Raw genomic sequence first — 27,205 nt, 5'->3', positions numbered from 1 at the left:
GAACATTTGGTTCATTTATTTGTCTAGAAAATAAAGTATCATATATTTACCAAAGAACAATTGTATCAATCTTTTTGCTGCTTTAGAAGTCAGGGCTGGATAATTGTGCCTATGCTATTGTCATATTTGTTTACAACTTTTTAATATCTGACACATTTACTGGCATTTTGAACCATATGAAACATCCAAAATTTTCATGTTACAGGTCTCAAAGTTTTATGTAACAACCATTTCTTAGAGCCTATGGAGGTACTTGATGGCTGATGTGTATATTGAAAGTGCTTGTGGGTAAAAATATATAATAAGGTCGTCTTCATTTTCTTACTGGCTGCCACATGTGTAATAACTGCCTTAGGGGCATAAAATCTATTTATACTGGCATTTAAATAAGGTAAATATGATATACTGTACATTACATTCACCTGTGTGCACTCACCTTTTAATGCATTCATCTTTCTCACATTTTCTGGAGGGCCAATTGCCCCCACACTCCTGATCACATGCACCCATCGCCCACTCATACTCTCCTTCACACTGGCTCCCATCCATTGTTATGCAATTTCCAGTACGCAAACGATCTCTTTTAGATGTACCTTTTTGCTCTCGCTAACTGAGACACTCTCCCTAGGACACATGCTCCTGTTTGTCAAAGTTCATTCCCTGTGCCATGTCCTCTTCTATTACATTGTGCTCTAGGAAAATTGAGCAATCAGCACACTTCCCAGTTGGACACTCACACTGACTACCTGTCCTCTATCACAGGAACAAGTGTGCACACCACTGTTAGGAGTAAGGGCCTTGCCCTTCTCCTCTTTAACTGCACGAGTACCATCTACCCTTTAAGTGAGTGAGGGAAAAGATTCATACTGTACCAATTAGAACAGACATCGGTACACCATTTGTCAACCATCGTCAATCAAATACCGAATACTGTGCCCTCAGTTTAATGATACTGCTACATTTGAAGAGTAAGACAACGTCTGAATAGGTCTTGTCAACATAGCTACGTGTCTTACAATCCTAAAGTACATAAAGGGGTTACATTCAGAGGTCATACCCAATGCTAAGTAATCTGTACCAAGAGCGTACTCAGTGCTGAGTGGTGTGGGATAAAAGCGATTACAGACCTGTTGGTTATACTACCTCATACAAGATAGAGCTGTCATTTTCTCGATGGGGAAAAGGCCCCTACCCAACCCTTAGAGTTATGTCTTTAGACTGAAGGGCTCATCGTGGGAATTTTCTATACTCATGAAAGGCTTCGAGTAGTCTTGCTCACCAAAAGAACTCTGGCAACCTGCTTGGGATATAACCAGCCCTTAGGACAAATGGCACGTTACGAACCATTATGACGCTTGTCGAGTTAAGACTTCACTTAGAAGACCATTTTTCTCTTGGGAGTAGTGTCAACGGAGAGTATGCATACTTCACAGAATTTCCAAGGTTGTGAGTTATTCCAAGAGATAGAGTAAGGTCTATTTCGCCTGTGTTCAGAGTTCATAACAAAAACCTAGAACCCTGCCATTGACGACAGATTTGAGTATTTCTCCATCTCCTTCCTTAAGGTAGCAACCAACTGTCTGGATTATTTGCCTATTTGTCTTGTGATTGTGCTTAGACACAATTTGAGAAAACCCAATCCTTCAGGCTACATTTTCAAAGTTTTCATTAGTGATGGCAACGACTGAAAAGAAGAATTCAAGGAATACAATTTGCTTCTGGTTTTGTGGAACCATCAAGAAGGCATATCCCCAAGCAGCAGATGACCCAGAAGATTCAGTTCCAGCACGTTTTCATTAAGTTGAAGGAATTGGTATGCTAGCCTTTAAGAAGAAAGAACCTGTCAGTGGCATAAGTACTAAAGGCTGAAGTCTGGAAGTAGTAAACGACCTTTACAGGCCACTATTTGGGGTAGTATACTCACAAGTCTTTAGACACGGTTTTACTCGAACATGTGATAACTGATCAGCAGGTTGTGTAGTGTATTGTGTCACTGGCATTTTTCACTCCTCCTTTCCCTCTCTTGGAGTGCAGCGGTTGTGGCATTATTTACTGGATCTAATGTTTGACGCATGCAAGCTTTCATACCGAGCTCTGTTCTTTAAAAAATGTTTGGCATTATTTACTGGATCTAATGTTTGACGCATGCAAGCTTTCATACCGAGCTCTGTTCTTTAAAAAATGTTATAGAAACTCTTTTATCTAGTCCATCCTCTTCACGAGGGGAGGATGCTTTTTGTAAAAAAAAAAAAAATTTCTTTATAAAGACCCCGCATAGCTACATTATAACGGCATCTCCTTACGAGGTTATAAGTTCTCCGTTAACCATCTATCTAAGGACAGTAGCCTAATCTAACCTTTTAGAATCCATTTCTTAAAAAATGGAAGGTAGTAAGAGTCATAATTTCCGCACTTCTTAAGGTCAATGCGTCTTGAAATCTCGCGATTTTAAACTAACCAGTAGGGGTATAAGGTCTTTCTTCCTCCTAATGGTGAGTTCTACCCAGAATGAAGGTTTTATTCGTGTAGGAAAAATTCACAGATTTTAAAAATTTGTATTGTTCTTAGCTATACAAACCAGAGTCCTCAAGTTCCACTTCAAGCCTCAACCACCCTGCATGCCTTAGGTGAAGGTTTAATTGGCTTTGTGTTCTGGTGAGGGGGTGGGGGAGCTTCCCTACCATTCCCATTAACTACCACCTTCTCTTTATGAATTTTAACTGCAAATTTCCAGCCAAAATGAAATCATACTCCTATTGAAGGCTTAAGTTTTTATTGTTAAACAAAATATGAAGGACTTGCTACAAAGTTAATTTTACTGGAACATAGAAAGGCGACTGAAATAGGTTTTTAGTTAGGGTGTGCCTACTTGACCAGGGAGTGTCTAACATGCCAATCTAGTTACCAGATAATGAGCAGCAATGATGTCAGAAACTTGAAAACTAAAACCAAGGGTATCATTCTACCAACAAACAAGTGCTACAAGGTCTAGCTTGGACCAGTGGTCTCCTCATTCATTAACAAACCAAAGACGAAAATCAATGTCTACATGTTAGTACTAAACTCAGTCGTATTTTGTGCCCAGGAGTTTATCTTATAGTTTCCAGGCCAGTTAAGTATAGTATCATAGCCATGGTTTACATCTCTGTAGGAGATTAGTGCCATCAGTCTACCTCACATTGGCTACTCTAGGCGATACTTAAGGGTCTTTACTGTGTTCTCTTTGCCCCTATCTATGCTATCTGCAAATTCTACCTTATCTCCATTATCACTTCTTTCCTTCATGCGTCTTGTGAATAACAAGAAATTCGAGCAATCATTATATATAAATTTCAGAGGGAAAAGCTAGTGACATCATTAATGATAAATTTATGATTTTTAATTTCAATTTTCATCAATTCTTGGTAATGTATACAGTTATAAAATAGGAATAAAAAGAAATGCACAAGTTTTTTTTTTTTTTTTTTTTTAGATTGTACAAAAGGTGACTAGATTTTACAAAATACCCCCTGTTACTTAAATAGCTGTAAAAAAAATTCCTTAAATACACTTAAAGGATTTTGGAATGCTAATCTACATCAAATGTGCTTATTTTGATATTCATTAATGTAATATTTTTTTATGGGTTTCACCATATTTGGCTTATATTTACTATACTATATCTTGTGAAATAAGTTAAAGGATAAAGGTGAGCTCTGTTAGTCGATGGATTATCAGAGGCCTTTCATTCAATTATTGTAGTGTAGTATTTCCTTGCTAGGATTTAGGAGGTACAGTAATACTCTTCCACTTTGTGATATACTTTCGGTTGTAATATTTGCCATTATAAATGTCATGAACATGTCTAGCTTGTCATTATTTCCACTATTTTATATTCATTACAGTAGACTATTCTATATTCTTTATAGTTTATCACGCAGAATAGTTTATTGAAACTATAGTCTTGATATTGAAGTTCACAGTAAAAAATTTTAATAAGACTGCAGTATCTGTACATTAAGCATATTTTATTTATTTTTCAGACAAGAATCTTCAAAAGAAAAGGAAATTTACAGCATCCTGATCAAAATTTGTACTTCAAATACTGTATGCCCTAAGTACACTATAGGGAGACATTCCTAATGACACCAAGATCATCGGCTGAAATAATCTGGGGTTTACAACAACAAAAAACCTAGAAAGTTTTATTATTCAAAAGGGAGAACCTAATCGTCTCAACTGAAGCAGCCACTTCATCATCAAACTTTTCTGGAGTATTGAATTACTCTGAGAAACATCATTACATGACTAGAAATACCTTGATTTGCTCAATTGACTGGAGTTCTTGAGATTTTAGGGTGTTGTTTTACAATGGTCACTTCATTTACAGTATATCCAATAGGTATCCATAACAATCAATAGCTGAAGATAAAATACTAGTAAAGTTAAACTAAATAAGTAATATGAATTTTAAATATTTAACTTAGCCGGTGAATATATAATAGCTGCTGCTCCAGCGGCTTGACAGAAAAACACACAAAAACTCGCGAGCGATCGCTATGAAGGTTGCGGGTGTGCCCACCAGCGCCAACTATCGGCCAGATACCACACATGCATGTAAACAAGCCTCAATTCTTCTCTGTCGACCTTGACGACAAGACGTATCAATACTCGCTGTATAACCTGGAGTTTTCTCAACATATTTGGTGAAGTACTTCATTTTGGTTTGAGCTTTCGCAGTGCAGGTGTTTTTTCTTCAACTTAAACTCTTGAACTCTCTATTGGACAGATTTAATTGTTGATGACTTGGATTGTTTTTTGGACTTTCTTTGACTAATTCAAAATGGCTGACGCTTCACAAGCCCCTAGATTTCGTAAGTGTAATGCTAGGGATTGCAATAGGCGTCTTCCAAAGGCCTCTCTCGACCCACATACTGTGTGTTCTAATTGTCGGGGTAAAACCTGTCAATTAGGAGATCGGTGTGAGGAATGCGTGGGCCTTTCGGAATTCGATTGGCTCGAATACGACAAGTATTCTCGTAAGCTAGAGAGAGATAGGGTAAGGAGGAGTTCCTCTAGATCAGTAGATTTTTCCTCTCCACATGCCCCTGAACCTAATCCTTCCCCTGTAGTGGTTGTGCCTGAACCCCCTACTGGCACTCAGGAACCATCGATGCGAGACATGTTACGTGCCATTCATGCCTTGGGTGAAAGAGTTGAATCGTTAGCAACAGATCGTAATCAACTCATGGCTGACGTTAAAGAGCTAAAGTGTCAGAGTGCCACAGCGGAAAATCGTGGGAAAGTGATTAGTGCGCAAAGTGTTGTCAGTGTTGCGACCGAGGGTTCGTCTGTTCGTGCCTGTCGTTCGCCTAGTCCGAGACCTCTTGCAAGCTCCCAAGCCCAGGGGAGAAGTAATGTCGTACGACTTATGGGTTCGAGAGGCCTTGATCAGCGAACAGACGTTCCCTCTATGGTAACAGGCGTGTCTCACCAAGATCGCCCCTACCATAAGACGAGAGAGACCATTTTCTCCTCGTCATCCGAAGGCTTTTCGCATAAGAAACCGTGGAGCAAGGTTTCTAGGCCCCTTAAGCGAAAGTCGGTCCCTTCAGGACAGGTCCAGCGTCCTGGCTGTAGCCATTGGGACAGCTCTGACCCTTTGCAGTCATCGGAAGACTGCTCGCCGCCTAAGCAGCAACGTTACACAGGCTCAGAGAGTCTTGCTGTAGGCAAGGTTGTGCCGTCTCAGACGTTTACCCCGTCTTTTACCGCACCCATTCCCGTTGATCCTAAATGGGTTGTGCTGCAAGACATGCAGATCAAGCTCGCCTCCCTTATGGAAGACTATTCTGCCGATAAGGTTCACGATGATCCTCGCCGCTTAACTCATCGAGATCCTGGCCTTCATCCGCCAAAACGAGCCTTTGCTCGTCCTGTTGACGTTGGCGTAGCTAAGTCACGTCAGTCACGCTTTGAAGAGCCTCACTCGATGCAGTCACGTGTTGACTTTCAGCCGCATATGGACGTTCAGCCACTTCCTAATGCTCTTGTTGACGTTCAGGACGTTCGCCAACCAGCGGAGTTAACTTGTTTTGACGCTGAGCGTCAACCACCGCAGTCTAGAGTTGTTTTGACTGCTCAGTCTAGGCAGTCAAAACAGTCTCGAGTTGACGTCGAGCGTCCTCCCGCTCCTGTTGTTGTTGACAGTCAGGCTGTTAAGCAGTTACATGACGTAGCATCCTGGACTGCTACTAATGCACCAGTGCGTGTGTACTCTGCGTGTCAAGCATTGCCAACCCCTTTGCTTGTTACTCAGCAGTTGTCGGATGAGGATCCTTCAGATGAGGACGTTGCTGACCCTCATCATGATGATCATCCTTCGGATGTAGACGAACCTAGAACGGTTCCTCCATCAATGGACTTTAAGAAAGTCATGTTAATTTTCAAGGAGCTTTTTCCCGATCACTTCGTCACTGTTGCTCCTCGTTCGCCACCGTCTGAGTTTGCTCTAGGCTTGCCTGCTAACATGCCAGCCTTTACAAAGCTAGTGCTCTCTCGCTCTTCCAAAAGAGCTTTACGACTTTTAGGCGACTGGTTGGATACCAGGAGGAGTTTGGGGAAGACGGCCTTTGCCTTCCCTCCGTCAAAGCTCTCGTCTAGATCGAGCGTCTGGTATGCCACGGGAGAAGTTCTCGGCTTGGGAGTCCCTGCCTCTGCCCAGGGTGACTTCTCAAGCCTCGTAGACTCTCCCCGCCGCCTAGCCATGAGACGCTCGAAGATTAGTTGGTCCTCCTCGGACCTTGACCATCTGCTGAAAGGCGTACTCAGAGCCTTTGAAGTTTTCAACTTCCTTGACTGGTCTTTGGGAGCCTTAAGTAGGAAAATCTCATCGGCTGATAGAGATGTCTCCTTACTGATTATGTCCTGTATGGATAAAGCCATCCGCGATGGTTCCAATGAGCTCGCCTCCTCTTTTACGTCGGGAGTGTTAAAGAAGCGAGAGTCCCTTTGCTCTTTTCTTTCGGCAGGAGTTACTCCCTGTCAGAGATCAGAACTGCTCTTTGCTCCCTTATCAAAGTTTTTGTTTCCGCAACAATTGGTTAAGGACATAGCTTCTTCACTTGTGCAGAAGGACACCCATGACTTGGTGGCGTCCTCTGCTCGCAAGGGGACTCCTACATCCTTTTCTGCTAGACCCAGGATCGACACTCCGGCGTCCAGATTTATCCCGCCCTTTCGTGGCAGAGCCCCCAGCAGGGGAAGTACTCGTGCCGAGGGAAAGACAGGAAAGAAGAGAGGAGCCAAGTCCTCACGTGGCAGAGTCTGACTGCCCACAGCCTCAGACAGCAGTAGGAGCCAGATTGAAGAGCTTCTGGCAGGCCTGGGAGAAGAGGGGCGCAGACCAACAGTCTGTTCGGTTGCTCAGAGAAGGGTACAAAATACCATTTGTACGCAAACCACCTCTAGCGACTTCCCCCATCGACCTCTCTCCCAGGTACCGAGAGGAGTCAAAGAGACAAGCCCTAAACCTAGAAGTGTCTCTGTTGCTAGAGAAGGGAGCGGTGGTGAAAGTCTCGGACCTTCAATCACCGGGGTTTTACAACTGTCTCTTCCTAGTCCCGAAGAAGACAGGAGGTTGGAGACCGGTGCTAGACGTCAGTGCGCTCAACGTCTTTGTTACGAAAACAAAGTTCACCATGGAGACCACGAAATCAGTCTTAACAGCGGTCAGAAAGGGAGACTGGATGGTCTCTCTCGACCTAAGAGACGCGTACTTCCACATCCCTATACACCCAGATTCCCAACCGTTTCTGAGGTTTGTTTTCAAAAATGTGGTTTACCAGTTTCGGGCCCTGTGCTTTGGCCTAAGTCCTGCTCCTCTCGTGTTTACGAGGCTTATGAGGAATGTAGCAAAATTCCTCCATTTATCGGGTATCCGAGCCTCCCTGTACTTGGACGACTGGCTTCTCAGAGCCTCGTCCAGTCATCGCTGTCTGCAGGATCTTCATTGGACATTGGATCTGACCAAGGAATTGGGACTTTTGGTCAACCTAGAAAAGTCCCAGCTGATTCCATCCCAAACTATACTGTATTTAGGGATGGAGATTCGCAGTCCAGTTTTTCGGGCTTTTCCGTCTGCCACCCGAATAGAGCAAGCCCTGCTCAAAGTCCAACTTATGTTGAAGAGAGAACGGTGCTCAGTCAGGAATTGGATGAGTCTAGTAGGAACTCTATCATCCCTGGAGCAGTTTGTCTCGCTAGGAAGGCTACACCTTCGACCTCTCCAGTTCCATCTAGCCTTTCACTGGAAGAAGGACAAGACGTTAGAGACGGTCTCAATCCCGGTCTCTGAACCAGTAAAGGCATGCCTGAATTGGTGGAACGACAATATCAGTCTGAGAGAGGGACTTTCCCTAGCAGTTCAGAACCCAAACCACGTACTATTCTCAGACGCGTCGGATTTGGGTTGGGGTGCGACCCTGGACGGTCGGGAATGCTCAGGTCTGTGGACCTCAAGTCAGAGGAGCATGCACATCAACGGCAAGGAGCTTTTGGCAGTCCACTTGGCCTTGATGAAATTCGAGAGTCTCCTTCGAAACAAAGTGGTAGAGATCAAATCCGACAATACCACAGCCTTGGCGTACATCTCCAAGCAAGGAGGCACCCACTCCCTCACGCTGTACGAGATCGCAAGGGACCTGCTCATTTGGTCAAGAGATCGAGGCATCTCCCTGTTAACGAGGTTTATCCAGGGCGACTTGAACGTCTTAGCAGACTGCCTCAGTCGGAGGGGTTAGGTAATTCCTACGGAATGGACCCTCCACAAGGACGTGTGCAAGAGTCTTTGGGCGACTTGGGGTCAACCCACCATAGACCTCTTTGCAACCTCGATGTCCAAGAGACTTCCAATCTATTGCTCTCCAGTCCCAGACCCAGCAGCAATACACATAGACGCATTTCTCCTAGATTGGTCTCATCTGGACTTATATGCATTCCCACCATTCAAGATTGTCAACAAGGTACTGCAGAAGTTCGCCTCTCACGAAGGGACAAGGTTGACGTTGGTTGCTCCCCTCTGGCCCGCGAGAGAGTGGTTCACCGAGGTACTTCGATGGCTGGTAGACTTTCCAAGAAGTCTTCCTCTAAGGGTAGATCTGTTACGTCAGCCCCACGTAAAGAATGTACACCAAAACCTCCCCGCTCTTCGTCTGACTGCCTTCAGACTATCGAAAGACTCTCAAGAGCTTGAGGCTTTTCGAAGGAGGCAGCCAGTGCGATTGCAAGAGCGAGGAGAGCTTCTACCATTAGAGTATACCAGTCGAAGTGGGAAGTCTTTCGAGACTGGTGCAAGTCAGCATCTGTGTCCTCGTCCAGTACCTCTGTAGCCCAAATCGCAGATTTTCTCTTACATCTGAGAAAGGTTCGCTCCCTTTCAGCTCCCACGATCAAGGGCTACAGGAGCATGTTGGCTTCGGTCTTTCGGCATAGAGGCTTAGATCTTTCCAACAATAAAGATCTCCAAGATCTCCTTAAGTCTTTTGAGACCTCTAAGGAACGTCGTTTGGCAACTCCTGGATGGAACTTAAACGTGGTCCTAAGGTTCCTCATGTCAGACAGGTTTGAGCCATTACATTCAGCCTCCCTGAAGGATCTCACTCTCAAGACACTTTTCCTAGTGTGCTTGGCTTCGGCTAAAAGAGTCAGTGAACTTCATGCCTTCAGTAAGAACATCGGCTTTTCTACAGAAAAAGCCACTTGTTCTCTTCAACTTGGTTTCCTGGCCAAAAATGAACTGCCTTCTCGTCCTTGGCCTAAATCTTTTGATATTCCTTGCTTATCAGAGATCGTAGGCAACGAACTGGAAAGAGTATTATGTCCTGTTAGAGCTCTTAAGTTCTATTTAGCTCGTACTAAGTCACTACGAGGTAAATCTGAGGCATTATGGTGCTCAGTTAAGAAACCATCATTGCCTATGTCAAAGAATGCTTTGTCATATTTTATCAGATTTTTAATACGAGAAGCTCATTCTCACTTGAATGAGAAAGACCGATGTTTGCTTAAGGTTAAGACGCACGAAGTTAGAGCTATAGCAACCTCCGTGGCCTTCAAGCAAAATAGATCTCTGCAAAGTATCATGGACGCAACTTTTTGGAGAAGCAAGTCAGTGTTCGCGTCATTTTACTTAAAAGATGTCCAGACTCTCTACGTGGACTGCTACACACTGGGTCCATTCGTTGCAGCGAGTGCAGTAGTGGGTGAGGGTTCTACCACTACACTTCCCTAATTCCAATATCCTTTTTAATCTGTCTCTTGAAATGTTTTTAATATTTTTTTGGGGGGTTCTACGGAAGGCTAAGAAGCCTTTCGCATCCTGGTTGATTTGGCGGGTGGTCAAAGTCATTTCTTGAGAGCGCCCAGATTAGGGGTTTGATGAGGTCCTGTTTGTATGGGTTGCAGCCCTTGATACTTCAGCTCCTGGGAGTCCTTCAGCATCCTAAGAGGATCGCTGGGCTTCGTGAGGAAGACAGACTTACAAGGCAGAGTAATCGTCTAAGTCAACTTCCTTACCAGGTACCTATATATTTGTGTTTTGTTATATTGATAACTGTCAAAAACTCTAAGCATATACGCTGTAAACTTAATTAACTCTGGTCTCTACCCACCGCCTTGGGTGTGAATCAGCTATTATATATTCACCGGCTAAGTTAAATATTTAAAAATGATATTTTAATTATAAAATGAATTTTTGAATATACTTACCCGGTGAATATATAAATTAAAGGCCCTCCCTTCCTCCCCAATAGAGACGCAGCGGGACGAGAAGAATTGAGGCTTGTTTACATGCATGTGTGGTATCTGGCCGATAGTTGGCGCTGGTGGGCACACCCGCAACCTTCATAGCGATCGCTCGCGAGTTTTTGTGTGTTTTTCTGTCGAGCTGCTGGAGCAGCAGCTATTATATATTCACCGGGTAAGTACATTCAAAAATTTATTTTATAATTAAAATATCATTTTTCAAAACAATATAACCAGATTATTTCAAGTTTATCAGTGTCTTTATTTCTGGGAGTGGTAAATTTAATTATGAAAGCTATTAACTTAAATTCAGTCTCGTAGAAAGTATTTTATTAGACCTTAATCTTAGTCAATGAATATACAGCTAATTTTAGTTAGTCTTTAATTCTTTATATCTTTCTGTTGGAAAATACACATGCTTTTTTTTTCTATTAAATTCTAAACACCCAAAATTTAACTTAAATACTATTTCTAGATGTTTTTTTTTCTACTTTCTAATCGACATTCAGATTGTTCTTTAAATGTTTTTGAAAAAGAAAATTTAACATTGATAACCAATTAAGAGCAACAAATGTAAATGAAGGACTTCTTCCTTAGAAATTTGCTTCTGATGTTTTCAATTTTCATTAACTAGCTATTAAATCAATGTCATTTTCCTCTGGACCTCTTAACATACTAGTACAGTACTTCAAGATTGTATCATTTTTAGAATAGTTTAAAGTGCTGTAAACTAGTTATCTAAATGTGTGACCGAAGAGAAATTAAATTAATAATCTTTTTGGGAGTTGATTCAAATTCTTCTACAATCTCTATATTAAATTACATTGATTGCATGTGAATATAACATTTAAACTAATTATTTTAACTAAGAAAATTATTTCATCTTTGTTTATGTATACCAATTCATCTCTGTCTTTCGAGACCATCTAATTATTAGCAACTGTCATTAAGTTTTCTTCTACACAATTCCAATTTTATAATAGGCCTTTGTTCTCTTAAAAGTTATTAGTAGATATGCTTAAGATAGCTATTAGACAAAAAAGTATGGCTCTCTAATTAGCCTGATCTTGTCAGTGCTGTTCAGTCACTTTTCCTTGTGGGCAGGAAGAATACAGGAGTCTATCATGTTCAAGTAATAAACACTTATATAAGTATGTGTATTATAAATATAATAGAGAAGTGAAAATATTTTAGTTAATGATTTTTGCTTGTACAGCATGTTTTAAAATAAGTTTTATTTCCTACTTTGTAACAATGACATACTGTATTTTGCTTAACCGAGTATTCTATATACAGTCCCAGTACTAGAATTATTTTATTTGACATATGTTTCAGTTGAAGGGAGAACCAAATATGCTCTAAAAATTTCACTTTTAATTTACTAAAAATTTCACTTTTAATTTACTAGTTAGGATTACATGTACTAGCAACTAATCCATTTATCTTGTGTAACGGTAAGCAAGGAAAGTCATGAATAGAGTAATTATGAATATTTGGGGAAAAAATCTTTGCAAATTATTTAAGGTCTTAAATATTAATGCTAAGATTTTGAGGGCTAATGTGACACACACACACACACACACACACACACACACACACACACACACACACACACACACTCACACACTCTCTCTCTCTCTCTCTCTCTCTCTCTCTCTCTCTCTCTCTCTCTCTCTCTCTCTCTCTCTCTCTCTCTAAAAAATATGACCATTGTAAAATAAGTTTTAGATTGTTTTTAAAAGAACATTTCTCCAGGGTTTGTTGTCTTAATTTCAAAACTTCATATCAAATATGTTAGTAATTTTAGTTAAATTAATAATTTTCCCAAAATATCAATATTTTTTGTTATTCTGGTTATGTATAACATTCCGAATGCTTGTTTGCAGTAAAAGATCCTATTTATATTTCTTTAATCCAGTGAATTGGAATAGTTTTAAAATATTTAAATGACAAAATGATAAAATCTCGTGTCTACTGGTTTTAAGCTTTGCATATTCCTAATACAAAAGATGCAATTAATGATGAAATCTCAGCTGGTTTTAGGCTTTGCATATTCTTTATGCAAATGATCCCATTAACTGCTTTTTTTTTAAGTCTAAAATCTAATTTAGAGTTTAAACTCCAGTCTATATAGTTAGTAAGTTGTAGTTTGGAGCATTTTACAAATTGAATTTGTATCAAAAGGTTTTATGAAAGGAATAGTACTGATAATTTAATTTCAGCTATTGCAGTTTAAAGATAAGGAAACCATCAGTGAAGTAGTTTTAAATCAACATTCACAGAATATTTCTTTAGGTAGATGTTCTAGGAGTGGTTTTATTGTAGAATTTCAAGATTATTCTTGAAAGACTTAATGAAGAAGGTATACCAAATGAATGGCTTAAGATTAATATTTTTCAAACAATGTTCGGACTCGGTTCTTGTTACATAGGCTAATCAGGTCGTAATCAATTTAAGACAAAATGAGGAATAATTAGCGATAAAGAAGCTCAAAGAAAATTAAATTATTGGTTTAAGATAATCTGTAGAATGCCGGCCAGAGTCCTTTTAATGCAACATTTTGAACGAGTATTTTAAAAGTTAGTGCATTGAAATAAACTTTACGGATGTAGAGGTTAATGATATGGTTAAAAATTTCAGTTAAAACAGAAATGTAGATTGTGTCTTATAACTACCAAAAGAGGTTTTACAGGTAGCATTTATCTGCAAATCTAATAATTAACCATGTAAATAGGATGTGAATTTGAAATTATAATTAAGCATATATCAAGTGCTTAAAACCAGTTTCATTTTATATACAATAAAATACTGTTTTGTCATTTAAAGTTTTATTAGATACAAATAATCATCAAAACTTAATTTAGAAGCAAATGCTTGTATAATTCAAAACTGTACATTGGTTAGGATTATTATTTCAAATATTCTTTATTGTAAATAATGGTAAACAATCCCTTGAAAGGTATGTTACATATAGCAACTTGATGGAGGAGGCAAAGCAGTAGATATTTTCTTAACATGTAAAGCCCTGTGGGCAAACTGCTAACAGCTTCCTGAATAAGAAAGGATTTATTACAATCAAGTGACATGCCATATTGAACAGTATAAATGCCAACAAAATATTTCAAGTTACTTGAGTTGAAAATATTTGAAATAGGCCTACTTTGTTGTAATTATTTGACACTTTTGATAATGTCTATTGCTTAAGAATAATTGGCATAGACAAAAATACTTGAATATACAAGAGCTAGTTTTGATTGATGATTTATGGCAAAGTAGCGACATACTGCTGGTAATATTATAATTAAATATATTGAATAAGTAAAGATATATGGTCCACCAATTTGACATCGATAAAATGGGTATTGCTGACAACTTTAGTCTTATTCTAAGTTCACTATAGTAAGAGAGCTGGAAAGAATTCATTCATGATATTGAGTACAAGATATCTGAATATTTAACTAGGGTGCAATTTTACAAATGAGCTAAAGCTTTACCTACTTTAGTCTCATTTCTGTTATGAATGAAAAAGTACTTGTATTCTAATTAGATATTCAAATATCTTTTAACTCTCTATCACAAAAGAATTCTTAACAGCTCTTGACTAATGAACCTAGAATAGGACTAAAGTAATCAGTAATGCTAATATTGCTGACATAAAAATTCTGGACCATCTACATGTACATGTATTTAGTTATATTACCAGTGGTATGTCACTTCTTTTGCTATAAATTATCTTTCAAGACAAGCTTTTGTATATTCAAGTATAATTATTCTTATGCATTAGTCCTCCTTATTAAATAGTGCCTATTATTTACAACAAAATATTTCAAATGATTTTTAACTATCTTTAAATACTGCTATATTGGCAATTGTGCGGTTCAATATGGCACGTCAATGGACCTTTTAAGTAATTATTATGTTTAGTATACCTTGAAAAGATATTGAAACTAAATTGAATTGCTCAGATATTTATACCATACCAATTGTAAAATTTTTAAAATACTGAAATAAAATACATATGAAACTATTACTTTTTAATTTAGTTTCCCTGGTACATAAAAAAAGAAAATGAAAATAAAAAAGCAAATACTTTGAATATTTTCCCTCTATCAAACTTCATGTGACAGAGTGTTCTCCCTAAGCGGCCCCCCTGCCCCTTTAAGTACCAGCAAATGCCTTTTTCCCCACAAAAAAATGGGCCAAAAAGCCTCATGAAATGGTCCTCTCTCCAAACTAGACACTCGTCCATTTGGACTGTCATTGATCCCCAACAAACAAAACTTGTTCACCCCCCATTAACACTGCGGGTTGAGAGCAGCAGTACAAGTGTGTTTTTAATATATTGTAAGGTCAAGATGGCCAAACTGTTGTATTTCATTTTGGACCCGAGTCCACTTCTTAATCCAGCTGGCTGTCAAATAGGGTTTTTATTAGTCATGATGAATAATGACCTATTTCCATTAGTTAATATTCCTCAAAAGCCACCTATTCAATGTTGAAGCCATTAAATTAACATTTTAGGTACAAAAGTATACCTATGTTCTTAAAAGCTTCCAATTAACACAATATGGGTAAGGAAAAAAATTCTAAATTCCTTAAAAAACTTTTATTATAGAAGATTGAATGGCAAATGCAAGACAGGTTTCAGTGTAATCAGTTCAATTATATAATAAAAATACAAACTATGTAGTCAATGACAAATATGCATCAGATCCATGAAATCCCATTTTCTGAAAGCTTTAAACATCCTAGATGCAAAGAAAACTTGACGTTTGTCATGCATTGAGCCAAGAAAGGAGCTTAAGTGAGTCACACTTAACATCCACTATGGTGCAAGGAATGACAAAACGTCCTGTTTTCTTTGTTTTTCTGGTGGTGTCCATTTTCTTTTTTTTACTTTTGAACACCTGTTGGTGTATTTGAAGCTCAGCATTTGAGATTACACATTTCATGATTGTGCAAGTAAGTAGTAGTGCTTTCTCTAATAGAAAGGTAAAATTATTAATAAAAAAAAAGAGGAGGAAAAGGAAAGCCCACCAAGGCCATCCCCTATCCCACCTAGTAACCAGAAACTTGATGCAAAGTTTTTATGAGGAAGCAATGTCACTAGGCCCTTGAATGCTTTCCTTTTCCTTCTTTTTTTCAAATTCTTTATTGATAATTTTACAAACATTGATATCAGGATTGCAATTTAAAGACTTCAGGAATAGTTTGGAGCTCTTCTGAAGTTAAATGAAATATTTGTCAATATTTATTTATATTACTATAAGGCAGATTCCAAAGATTATCGAGTTACGTTAATTTTTTTTTAATGAAACAGGAAATTATTCACTTAGACAATAAAGAAATTAATATTTCTAGAATGGAAAATAAATTAAAAATCTAAAAAAACAATAAGATTCATTTTCAGGCCTTTGTGCAATTTCAGAACAATCCATTACTACAGACACCCAAAGCTCACTGAAAAGCAGACAAGATTTATAAATGCCAAGTTGCCTCTCTGTCTCGTCCCATTTAATGCACATGATTGAGTCAGGTAAAAGAGAAGAGACATGCAAGGCTACTGCCCTGACCATCCTTGCTACTTCTCCCAGCAGACAGTCAGATCGGACCGAAGTACGCATTCACCTTACACATGGACACCCAAATCACTTTAGCTGTGTACTAAGTTCTCAAATACAAACCCTAGCAAAAGAAATGCTGGAAAGGGAGCTTAACCTGAAACATTTTATAAAGCTGAGACACTAGAAAAATACCAACTTTATATAAACGGCTTATTTTTACATGCATACAGACAGTGTTATGAAAGATTTTTACTGAATATTTACCTACAGTTTTAGGTAGAAAAGTTTTAATTCAAAGTTCATGTAAACCCTAATAACTAAATTTTGGTCTACAACCTATCAACCCCAAAAATATAGAATACTCCTAGAAATATGAGTAAAGTGTTTTATACACCTATAGCCTATGATTAACTAAAGTCAACCCCACTAAATACTATCTTCAGCTTATAATTCCTTACTACAGTATACTGTACTATCCTCTGCATATAGGCCCTTAATATACTATCATCATCTTATAATTATTCATACTAAATTCCTTACCTCAAAAAACTCTTCCTATACTACTCTCTGCTCATAACCCCTTACTATACTATCACAAACATATAATGCCTGACTAATGTATCCTCAGGCAAAAATCAAATATGTTTCTTCAATATTTATTAAGTATTTTACGCAAGTCCTGTGTAACTTAATACATCACAAGTTACGGTCAAAATATTTAAGATCAAACTAATTTTAGTAATCAAAATAAATGATTCTGAATTTTTGTCCTTGAAAGACTTTAGATTACCCCAACCTAAAATTAAGTTTAAAAGTTACCAGAATGAGCTCGGACACAAGAGAGAAACAGAGATTACGTTCGCCAAGCATGATACAGTATTCTGCTCCTAAATACTATACCTTTTAATGTAAGGTAGTTGGAAAAAAGTACCAATGAAGGGAAATATATCTTTAGATTAAAAATCAACCAATTATCTATGATACCCAGAAGTTTAACAGAATAATAACATTTAATAATTAATTCATTACACGTTTTGAGTCACAATTTAAAAGACTAGAATCGCTTTCGAAATATAGAAACGCAGGACCAGGAATTATAGCTTTTATACAAGTTAATTAGTGTTAGGAATATATATATACTAATAAAAAGCAATTCATCAAACTTAAATCTTTTTGTAAAGAAAGAAAAATATAATGTATCATTTATTTCTCGGTGACTTTACGAAGACTAAAATTTTCCCCTTAGATAGTTCAGCAAATCACAAAATTAATACCTCAAAACTCTAAAAACAAGAAAAGAATTTGCTCTTTATAGCATTTTTATACATGAATTCATATAAAAAAAACTAAACTGTTAAGTTAAATACCCAATTATCTCAGAAAATCTATTTTATGCATATACTACATGATTTTTTTTTCTCTAATAGCTTTACAATATTATAAAGGGCTATTTTGAAAACTTAAAATAGCAGTTTTTTAAAGTATATGCTCTGCTTACTGAAGCTGAGGATTCTACAGTCTTGGAACGTACTTTATTGAAGAAACTCAAGTTTGAAGCTTGTCAATTGGCTGACTGACTGGGTGTTCTACTAGCTATAAGGATAAGAGGATATTTTTCACCTTTTCACATAGTTAAACAAAATTTCCTCATAAGCTACATTACGGAAATTACACTGCAAAACCCACCCTGTTCTACATGAGACACCTACAATCCTAATTCGTACCCATCAATCTAAAAAAAAATGGTACCCAAAATCCTTTCAGTCCGACTTCCTCGTGGAAACGCTGGCAAAAAAACCGATATCGCTTGTCCAATTTAGAACACGCTCTATTAAAAGAAACTAGGCAAAAGAACGTCCTAACTTCTCCACATGAATTTCACACCATTCATTCAATACTAGCATAACAGCAATCCCTCATTCCTTACAGTGGAATTTTTAACACTTTAATAGCACAGAGTCCCAACATTAAATATTTGCAAATTCTCATCACGACATCAAAGATGAATATTTTCTGGGTTTTAATTCTTTTACTATACCGATGTGCGAGGAATAACCCTATTTAACAAGTAAGAGCGGCTCAAAAACAATTAATCTGGTTAACAATAATTTTTTTTTTCTTAAATACTCGATAGGGAATCCTGCGATTAGCATTTTTTAAGAGGGAGATTGAATTTGATTTAGGAATATAACCCAGCGCTTGGACTTGTGAGGCCATTCAGCATCCAAACACAAGTGGGGGAAAACATAGATACACATTGAAGTGAAGTTATAAGATGGCAAGATGGAAGAATGAAGGCAGGAGGAGGTAAAGTTAAAGATTATAAATCTAGTGCAGCTACAATAGGGCCTGAAGGAACGCTTTCAAGACCATTAAGTAAGTAAGTAAGTAGTGAGAGAGAGAGAGAGAGAGAGAGAGAGAGAGAGAGAGAGAGAGAGAGAGAGAGAGAGAGAGAGAGAGGTGCGAGTTACTTCACTGTGCTGAGGAACAAAAATAAGTAACATTAAGGTAGCTATGTTATGCAATATACAATTTCCCATCACCTATTTAGCAGCCTCATTAATCACTTTTAATCTAACCTTATAATTCCCAATTTAATACTCGAACTACTCTAGCCCGAGTGAACTCTGATGACCCCTTATGGGCATAAAACTAAACCAATGGTATCATTGAAAGGTGTGGTCACAGAAATAATTACTTACAAGGTCTGTAGTAGGTACTTTGTTTTTGCCAAGATTAAAACCTTAAGTGACATTGAAATACATAACATTTAATACTGTATTGCAATATTTTAAATTTTACCCTCTTTTAATATCACACTTTAAATTTCTCTCTACAAGTAATGAGTAAGGTTTACTATTACAGTGCTTTAATAACTATCCATGTTCTGAGTGTGGATTATTTTAACCATTATAATTCAAATCAAAGTTAGCACTAGCTTTTAATGGGATAAATTGATACCAGTTCTCTAATGAATTTAAAAAAAAAAAAAAAACTGTCCTAAAGGCCAGACAATTTAACAAATGAATAGGAGCTAAAATGGCTACACAAAAGATATCAGGTATGAACCTGGCACCAATCTAGGGTATAATCTAATAATCTTACAATGTATGTACATTGTCAAGATATCTAACCATGAAGATAGTTAAGGGATTAAAAAGGAGTAAAACAGATTATGAATTACTGTATCTATATTCAGGCCATTAGCAAACCTTTGAGTATGATATTGCAATTATTGTGAATTGAGCAGGAGTAAAATACCTGATATGCCTCTTACAATGTTATGAATTCTCCTCAAGGAAGGATACTGTTTGAAGACAGGACTATTTCTGCACATCAGTACTGCATTAACCAAAATACCTACCCAGAAATCAATGCATCTTTAAAACAGGTAATGCAATTATGGACATGAAATTCTCATACCTTGACCAATGTAAGGAAATAAAAAAATCTTTCTCATGAACCCAGGAAACTTTGCACTTGAAACACACAAACCTGATGAGATCTTTTGTCAACAATTTACAAACCTATTCTTCATGCAAAATCAGTCTTCACACCCTTTAAACAACACAAACTCACATATACACATCTGAACAGCTTTCCCAACAACAAGATATTCAAGAACTCATTACACAATTCATCTAAAAATGAGTAAAGTGTTATTTATCCCTTCTTTATGTCATAGGCACAAATGACGTGAGCCAAGAAACAAACTGGAATTTATGAACCGAGCTGTGCACCTTTTCAGAGAGGCCAGGTATCTCGCCATAATAAAAAGCTCTGAAATGCAAGACCTCAAAATGACCCTGTTACCAAATTCCTTGAAACACTTACGTTAATTATACTTATCATTAATCTTCAACATTTTAATTATACTTTAACTTCAAGTTTTTAGGAAAAATTTGGAAATAATAGTTACCATCAATTGCACATTAACTTCTAAAAAGAGCGTAAACACGTCTGGAGAACATTGAATCACAATCCTTTAACATTAGATAGAATTTCCACTACTTACAATACACAGTTCATAACAAATTTGATGTTTTCGTCATTGACACAAGTGCATACAACTTGGTTAGGAATGAAAATGACAATACCAAAACCTGTGCATTTGACATTATAACCTCCTATAATGTAATCTTATTAAAAATTGTAAATGTTTGATTTAAATAGTTATTTATACAAAATTCTAAAATCTGATAAGCCATTACACACACAGAATTTAAGGCTTTTGAGGAAGTTAATAATGGAATAACACAGCCATAATTTTTCATGACTTTAGCTGTCAGGATAAAACCTTCACTGACAAGACAGCTGGGTCAAGAAGCCGACTAAAGTCCAACATGTTTAACAGTACAGGCTGCCAGCCTTTGACAAGTACAATATATTCAAGTTAACACATTGGGCTACAGCTCTCAAGACACCAGTAAAAGAGTGAACAAGTTATGTACATGGGGAATAAAATAACAGTCTAAAAAACAAGTGATTACTCTAGTTAAGATCAGGATCTACCTCATGGACTCTTTAGTCCCTTTTTGTGGTGAGGAATAAAATGCAAATGCCGATGCTCAAAGGGGAGGGGGGCAGTGGGAGACTCATCAGCCATATGGGGCAAGTCTCTTTGGTTTTTTATATAACATTTCCAAATTTGGGATAAGGAAGGATCAAGGATGGGGAGTGAGAGATCTGAAATTGGAGGTGAGCATCAAGTTGAAATAAAAGAGAATTTCTTCATACAGTATTTAAACCTTATTGGAAAATTTTACAAAATCTCCCTTTACTTTTAACAATAATTATGTTATTCTTCAAGGCATATTTATGTAGCACACAGAGAGAGAGAGAGAGAGAGAGAGAGAGAGAGAGAGAGAGAGAGAGAGAGAGAGATTACTTAAAGTACCTGGTAATTAAATGAGTTTCTTTAGATTGGAGTGGCTATTAAAATGCATCTTCTCTATATCCCATCTATTCTATACATATCACAAACCAACTTTTATCTACACAACCATATGATTCAAAACTCTTCTCCCTCCCCTTATCTAAACAGGAACACTCTACACGAAGGTTTTATTGACCAATTAAAATTTTCATCATATATACAATCTACTGCAAAAGTTTTTCAGTAATCAGCAACTAGCCGAGGTCGCCCTCAAAACTCCTAATTAATGGTCGATCCTTTCCAATATCAGTGTACAATCACACCATTAACAGTCTTTTATTTCATGCAATAGGTCAACAATTAGTGATTCATAAATAAAAGAATCAAACTTTTAGGAGTAGAATCTAATACCTGCCATAGCTTATTTCTGTATAACAAAACATTATGAAATACTTGTCCCTCTTAAATCCATAAGATCAACCTGAGTTTATAGCCTTTTATATCATTAATCTTTACTCCGGGTACATTTTCATTCACAAATATCTAAAGACCAATATTTCATCACATGTTCTTTATTCCTCTTAAAATTATATATATTTTATACTTTCATTAACCAATATATCATGGGTTATTCTTTCAGTCACCAATATTCTTTTAAACTGGCAATCATCCTTAGTCTATAATATATTTAGGATTGGACTCAAATGAGAAACTTTGGTGTTAAAACTCAGCCCTGGGGCCTGTGAAGCCATTCTGTGCTCAACTGTATCTGGGGAATACTCTTGCAGTTACACTGTAGTAAGAGATGAAAGAATGAACAGAAATACGGAAGAAAGGATGTGGGAAGGGAGTTGAAGTAGAATGATAAAGAGCAAGTGCAGGTTGGATCTGAAGGGTTACATAAGGTGAGAAGTAATGTCTAAGTACACCTAGGGTTAGAAGGAACATGCAAGTGCAGGTAGAGTCATAATGACTGTGTAATTGCAGACAAGGTCAGAAAGAATGAGTAATTGCAGACAGGGTCAGAAAGAAAGTGTAATTGCAGATACTGTCAGAAGGAATCTGCAAGTATAGGTAGGGACAGAAGGAATGTGCAAGTACAGGTAGAACCAGAAGGAACCTGCAAGTGAAGAGAGGGTCAGAGGGAAACTGCAAGTGCAGATAGGGTCACAAGGAGCCTGCAAGTGCAGGTAGGATGAGAAGGAACTTGCAAGTCTTAAGTAGGGTCAGAGTAACATACAAGTACAGCTATGGTCAGAAGGAACATGCAAGCGGAGGTAGGGTCAGAAGGAACCTGCAAGTACAGGTAGGGTCAGAAGGAACTTAAAAGTACAGGTAGGGTCAGCAGGAACTTAAAAAGTACAGGTAGGGTCAGCCGGAACCTGGAAGTACATGTAGTGTCAGAAGGAAGGTTGAGATGGCCTTTAAGCAATACCTCCAATGGACTGCCAGAGGTACAATGATGGCACTAAGCCCATACAGAGATAATATACTTAATTTCATATCTAGCCTTTCAATAACTTTAATCTTATGATCTGTAGTCTTCGCAATTAATAGTTCATAATCTTGTTCGATGGACGTTCATTGACCTAAATTTCATTACTTTCTTTACCCTTTGATCTAGTTTTATTAGCTAGCCTCTCCATTATTTCCCTCACTTTAAGTTCCTCAATTCCTCATAAAAGATATGAAAAAGAGAGAGAGAGAGAGAGAGAGAGAGAGAGAGAGAGAGAGAGAGAGAGAGAGAGAGAGAGAGAGAGAGAGAGAGAGAGAGAGAGAGAGAGACTGTTGCAAAGTAATACAAGAAGCCAAAGCGAGGATAGGTATTAAGACAAAATTTGCATAATATCTGAAAATTATTCACACGTGGTATTGGGACAAAATTTGATTAATAATCAAGAATTATTCATGTCTTAAAGAACAAGATGTACAAGATGGCATACTATTCTTTACCTAATCATACAAATCAAAAGGAGGATTGTAGTTTGTTTTCATCCTTATAAAACAGAATGGTAAAAGGGGGATACGTTACTTTTAATAAAGGGAAAGCAAAGGTTAATTATTGTACATAATTTTTCCTTGGCAATGTACAAGAAATTTACAGAATACAATGTTTTAATATTAAAAATATTTTAAGAAACGAAAGAGGATAAAGCAAATTTCTAGCCAGTTTTATGATTATGTAGCAAATAGCATAGGAAGAAAAACTTGAGGTGCTACATGTGGGCAACATACCTTGAAATAAATTGATACAGAAGTTCTCTTTTAAATATCCCCTAAAATATAAAAGCAAAATCATTGGAAATATGTATAAATCTTGAATCCACCAATTACTGTACAAAGATTTTGTCAATTTGATCTTAATTCACAGAGCAATGCCACATAACTCTGGAGCCTAAAAATTGGCAAGAACACTGGATCTCTTGAAAACAAGATAAAAAAAAATGAAAGAAGGAATTACTTGAAACAGAAACCAGGAAACAATGAGACATGAAATAATCCAATGTCCACAAAATAGCTCCTTAGGCCAAGGTGTGTGCAGATAACTCCATATACAAAAGATTGCTCTCAATAATTCCATTGGCAATACAGGCTCCAAATAACTTACAGATAACTTCATTATCCAATGAGTGACTAAGACATCCCCTAAAATTGCTCTAAATGACACTAAAGACGATTGTCCAGAATTACTTCCAAGACCAAAAATGGTCATGAATAACTGAATTGTCAAAGGAATAGGACCCAAATAGCTCCACAGACAATGTGGTGTCCTGAATAAACCAGACAGTTTTACAAAAAAAAAAAAAAAATACAAATGAGGGAATACTCAAAGACTGGCAAATCATTTAAGAGCCCTGGATAGCTTATTGAATAAGGAAACCCCCCAAATAACTCCATAGAAAAAGAATTTCAACATAACTGCATAGACTACTTAATATGCCAAATAATCTAAATACAAAACATATAAAGCCCGAATTTCTCCCCAATCCAGGGCTAGGGAGTTCCTCAGATAAATCCATAGATGTTTTAAGCAAATCAAAACTAAGGAATATAACCACCTAAGCTAGGAAAATCAAGGCATTACCCAATAGCCAATCATTGCTCAGAGAAAAATCATAAAACAAAGGAAACTCTGCAAGACATTTCTAAACACAAATTATACAAAAAACCGTAATACTAAAGAAAACCCTTTATACCATAGAGTGACCGAAAAATATATCTTTAAAACAGAATTATCTGAAAAATCTGTAAACAACTCTATGGAGCAAGGAATACCCAAAGTAACTCAACAGACTCAAGAACAAACACACAGGATATTTTATGAGGTAGTAGGTTGGCCAAGGCACCAGCCGCCCGTTGAAATACTACCGCCAGAGAGTTATGGGGTCCTTTGACTGGCCAGACAGTACTACGTTGGATCCTTCTCTTTGGTTACGGTTCTTTCTCTCTGCCTACACATACGCCGAATAGTCTGGCCTATTCTTAACAGATTCTCCTCTGTCCTCACACACCTGACAACACTGAGGTTACTAAACAATTCTTCTTTGCTCAAGGGGTTAACTACTGCACTGTATTTGTTCTGTGGCTACTTTCCTCTTAGTAAGGGTAGAAGAGACTCTTTAGCTATGGTAAGCAGCTCTTCTAGGAGAAGGACACTCCAAAATCAAACCATTGTTCTCTAGTCTTGGGTAGTGCCATAGCCTCTGTACCATGGTCTTCCACTGTCTTGGGTTAGAGTTCTCTTGCTTGAGGGTACAATCAGGCACACTATTCTATTTAATTTCTCTTCCTCTTGTTTTGTTAAAGTTTTCATAGTTTATATAGGAAATATTTATTTTAATGTTACTCTTCGTAAAATATTTTATTTTTCCTTCTTTCCTTTCCTTACTGGGCTATTTTCCCTGTTGGGGCCCCTGGGCTTATAGCATTTTGCTTTTCCAGCTAGGGTTGTAGCTTAGCAAATAATAATAATAATAATAATATCAGATTTTACTCTCAGGAGAGATACTTTAAACCAGGCCGGATCACCCCCTCACAAAAAACAAGTCAAGGAAAAATCCAAAATCTCTTAAAACCAAAATGGCTCTTTCAAAACTCAGCTAGAGTGGCCTAAAAATTTTCTTAAGGTAGGCATAATTCTAAAACTTCGGGGGAAATAAATAGCACAACTTTGGAAACCTAAGTACTGTATGAAGGAAAATATTTTGAACTGAGGTGGGGAGATCATAATACTTTACATAATTTTCTTAAATATGTTTACAACTGATAATAAGAGTCCCAAAGAAGAAAAGCATAGACATACTAATGTCCTTAGGGTGAATATCCTTGGAAACCCACATGAGAAATTATTACCATTAATAAAAACTACCGGTAGTTATCAGTTGCTATTGATTTTATCAAACTATTTAATTCTCCAGATATCTATAAATAATCATAATCAAAATTCAATTTCCTCCAGTAACCATTGGAGCAAAATTATCTTAACTATTCCTTAAACAGGGGACATGCCAGAAGCCTTCAGAAACACTAATATCTAAAGGAAACTAAGCTGTGAAATCAACATTGAAATCATCCTTATATCTCTCAATTATATCAATATTTTCCATATAAAAACACAATAAACCTATTATGAAAAGAAATATAAATTTCAAGTGTCTAAATGATCCTATTTCAGTACCAGATTAGGGATAAATTTTGTAGAAGCCTTAATTACTTAAACACACAAGGATTTCCAATACATCAAACCATAAACAATTAGCCAATGATAAAACACCAGCCTTCAGCAAGATCCATGAAAAGCAACTTCAAAAGATGTTTGTTGAAGTATCAGACTATAGATTCTCAAAGAGAATAGCTTTCTGGAGAGAAACTTCATACTGATCAGTTACTAACAACATAAACTTGATAGCTTAGTGAAGTTTACCACTGTACTGCCAAGGCAGCCTATTAACATAAGGTAAGAATTTTCATCTAACCAAACAATGTATATCATGTGCAATTCTCTAGATTATTTAACATCATGAGCAAACTTCACATACAACAGAGCAGGAAAGTGGGAAGAAATTACTATTCCTGAATCTTGGTTATTCACAAAAAGAGCAACATCTAAGTAGAGAACTCAAAAAAACCCTAAACAATCCTCATAGGTTTTATGGCATGAAGGTACATAAGATGTGTTCGAATTGAAAACAAACCTTAATGACCAACAAATATTTAAAGAATAGGAAAGCCTACTGGAAACTAAGATTAGTAAAAAAAAAACTTATACCATAAGCTAAAACATATAGTATAAAAACAGGAATTGTTGAGTAGCTTTCCAATCTATCAGCCTTAGTCCAATATCCACAGGTGCCACCAAGAGCATGGTATCAGAGAAATACAACGAAGAATATATCATTGTATAAAAAATATCTTCAGCCAGTAGTACCTTACCTAATTGAGAAACTTGTCATAAGTTAAACTTGATATATTAAATAAAGTTAAGATCAAATATCTGGACATGTGAAAACATAGTTTTAAAAAACATGCACTGTTACACATGATCGCATTGAAGATTTTCTATGTAATATTCATAAAAAGAAGAAAAGCTTACCTAAAGATACAATACAATAATATTTGTTTAAAAAAAAAATAGTCATTTAATACTATTACCAAAAGATCTAGCCAACAGGTTTTCTGATTTATAATAGTACAGTACTATGATCAAGAGATTGTGTCACTTCAAATGTTATAAGGAAATTATGACAAACATACAATACAAGCATCTTGGTCAGATCAATTTTGAATTAAGTGGCACACAACTGAAAATTATATGACCTTTTTCTAGTCTTGATAAAGAAAAAATATTGATAACATTCTTATACCTCGTACATGAATAAAAAGAAACATAAGTAAAATAAGTAAAATTTTCAATTGATGACAATGCATTAGTAAGAGTAAGATTTAATATTGAGGCATCTAGTAAATTTAGTATGACACAAAATAG

The 27,205-nt window shown here is 37.0% G+C and overlaps 1 long non-coding RNA gene across 1 annotated transcript in view; it reads left to right on the top strand.

Annotated features, from left to right (window-relative positions):
* Positions 1-4,213, top strand: part of LOC137643681 (uncharacterized) — a 32,209-nt gene extending 27,996 nt beyond the window's left edge. The window contains exon 2 of the long non-coding RNA XR_011045041.1: positions 4,023-4,213. This is a non-coding gene — a long non-coding RNA (uncharacterized lncRNA). The remainder of the gene's footprint in view (positions 1-4,022) is intronic.
* Positions 4,214-27,205: the final 22,992 nt, after the last annotated feature.

The sequence above is a fragment of the Palaemon carinicauda genome, chromosome 7 (genome assembly GCF_036898095.1).
Source record: "Palaemon carinicauda isolate YSFRI2023 chromosome 7, ASM3689809v2, whole genome shotgun sequence".
Lineage (NCBI taxonomy): Eukaryota > Metazoa > Arthropoda > Malacostraca > Decapoda > Palaemonidae > Palaemon > Palaemon carinicauda.
This window is presented reverse-complemented; position numbering and strand designations above follow the sequence as displayed.